The sequence below is a fragment of the Struthio camelus genome, unplaced genomic scaffold (genome assembly GCF_040807025.1).
Source record: "Struthio camelus isolate bStrCam1 unplaced genomic scaffold, bStrCam1.hap1 HAP1_SCAFFOLD_86, whole genome shotgun sequence".
NCBI classification, from domain to species: Eukaryota; Metazoa; Chordata; class Aves; order Struthioniformes; family Struthionidae; genus Struthio; species Struthio camelus.
This window is the reverse complement of record NW_027182643.1, coordinates 57501-60000: the sequence shown is the minus strand read 5'-3', so window position 1 is coordinate 60000 and position 2500 is coordinate 57501. Positions and strand designations below refer to the sequence as shown.

The 2500-nt window shown below is 77.4% G+C and overlaps 1 non-coding gene across 1 annotated transcript; it reads right to left on the bottom strand.

Moving 5' to 3' along the window:
- Positions 1-785: 785 nt before the first annotated feature.
- Positions 786-938, bottom strand: LOC138065096 (5.8S ribosomal RNA). Its single transcript, XR_011138263.1, has one exon. It is a non-coding gene; the product is annotated as a 5.8S ribosomal RNA (ribosomal RNA).
- Between the last annotated feature and the right edge of the window lie 1562 nt (positions 939-2500).

The window sequence follows — 2500 nt, the reverse complement described above, 5'->3', positions numbered from 1 at the left end:
CCCGCGCGCCGTCGCTGCCGGCCTCAACGCAACGCCGCGGCTGACGCCAGCCGGCGGGTGGAAGTGGCTCGGCACGCACTACGGACGCGGGTGCGCCGCGGGGGGGGGCAGAGGGGGCTCGGCGGGCGCCGAAGCGGCAGCAGTCGGGGCAGGGAGAGGGCAAGGGGAGGGGAAGAAAGGCAGCCGGCCGTCCCCCCCGCCGGAGGGGAACGGGGGACCAGCGCACCACCGGGAGAGTGGTGGAGGAGAGCCGTCGTACGGCGGGCACTGGCGGTGGCGGCGGGCGGCGGCGGCAGGTGCCGGGCCACCGCGACCGACCGAACCTGGGGGCCCGGCGGGACGAACTCCGCACAGCGGGCGCTCCGGGAGCGGGGGTTTCCCGAGTCTGCACTTAGGGGGACGAAGGCCCGGGCCCACACGGGGAGGAGAGGCACCCCCTCTCCCCGGCGGCGCGGGCCTGCGAGGCGCCCCAGCCGCGCCACACCGCACACACCGCGCAGGGCAGCGGTGGCCACCGGGCTCGGAGGGGAGGGAGGGCAGGGCAAGGCACGCCGGCCGCGGACGGTGGAGGCGGACGGTCGGCCGGAGCCGGGCAGGCAGGCCAGCCGGAAGACCGGGGCCACCGGTGCACGCACCGGTGGTCCCGGCTCCGCCGCCGCCGCCGACTCACCGCCGCCGCCGCCCCCCCACCGACTCGCCGCCGCCGCCGCCCCCCCCGGCCCCCCCCCGAGGGGCGGCACACCGCTGCGCCAACGCGGCAATGGGGGTGACGATTGACCGTCAAGCGACGCTCAGACAGGCGTAGCCCCGGGAGGAACCCGGGGCCGCAAGTGCGTTCGAAGTGTCGATGATCAATGTGTCCTGCAATTCACATTAATTCTCGCAGCTAGCTGCGTTCTTCATCGACGCACGAGCCGAGTGATCCACCGCTAAGAGTTGTCTCGGTTTCGGTCCCCACCGCGCGCGCGGGGGGACCGGGCAGCTTTCGCAGCCCCCTGAGGGCCCCCATCCGCTCTGCCTCCCTCCTCACGCCGACGCCGGCTGCTGAGCAAGGGACAGCGGAGAGAGAGGGCACGCCTCACTGACCGTACAAGCACAGAGGGAAAAAAAAAGGGGGGGGGGGGGGGAGAACAGACCCGAACGAGAGGGGCGGGGAGCCCTCGCTCCCGACCTGGGACAACCCCTTTCTCGCTTCGAGTCCGGCCCAGGCGCCCGGCTCGGCCTGGCCCAGCAGGGAGCGGCGCGCCAGCCGCGCCACCTGCCTCAGGGACCGGGGTGTGGGTCCCCGCGGAGCCCCGGCGTCGGAGCCCGGCCGCCGCTGGGAGCGGCGCCACCCGCTGCCCGCGCGCCCGCGACCCGCCAGCCGCACGCTTCCGAGCTCCTTCGCTCGCCTCACCGGCCTCCAGCTCCGCCGCCCCGGAGACGGCACCCAACACCCGCCTGCACACACGCAGCCTCCCGAGCGACGCCACGCACTCGCCCGTCCCTTCCGCGGGCAGACGCCTGGCGGCAGGCAGACGGGCGAGGCGGGACGGACGGGGAACGGCGCCCGCTCTCCCCGCCTCCACGCGGAGACCGGGAGGGGCCGCCCCCGCCCGCCCGCCCGCCGCCCGCCTGCCGCCCAGCGAAGCCGGGTCGGGCAGAGCGAGGCAGGCGCGCCGGATGGCGGAGTGCCGGGGCAGGGCGGGGGGGGAGGGAAGGAAGGGTGCCGCCGACGGCCACGGCGGGAGACTGAGAGCACCGGCCAGGGAGGAGAAGGGATGCGCTGGGGCTCGGCGTCCGCACCACCCGCGGTGGGGGCTCGCCGTCCCGGCGGCGAGCACGCGCTCGCGCCGGGGTCGCGCGTTCGAGGCAGGCCGGCGCAAGCCGACCGCGCGGCGTCTCTCCGCCGAGACCAGACCGCGGAGAGAGGGGGCAGGGTACCCCTCTCCGTCCCGGCTGCCCGCGGGGCATGCACGGGCCGCGCCGGCGGGCATGGGGGGGTGCGGCGCCCGCGCGCGCCGACCCCCCGGCCCCTCCGGCAGCACGCCCGGCTGCCCCCCGGGTCGCATCGGGCCGCCCGAGTCTTTAAACCCCCGCCCGGCTCTCCGACCGAGAACCCTCGGGCCCGGAGCCCGGGGCCCATGGCCATCCCTACCCGGGGGGGCCGCTACCGGCGGCCGCGGTGGCCGGAGGCCCTCCTCCTTCCTCCCAGCGCGCCCCCCCCCCCCGCCGCCCCCCGCCGCCCCCGGCCCGGCCGACTCGCAGCGCGGCCCCCACACGGCACGGCGTGGGGCGGCTGGAGCGGTGTGGGGGGGGGGGGAAGGGAGGGGAGGAGGAAGCGTGGAAGGCCGGCAGGGCACGGCCGGTGCGGCACGCGCAGCGCAGCGCCCGGGAGGAGCACGCTGGCACACGGGACCACACGGGTGGGTCACCGAGGGGAGGCAGGAGAAGCGCGGACGCTAGGTACCTGGCCCTGGGGTGAGGGAAACGACCTGAAATCCCCGCGGGGGTGCCTCCC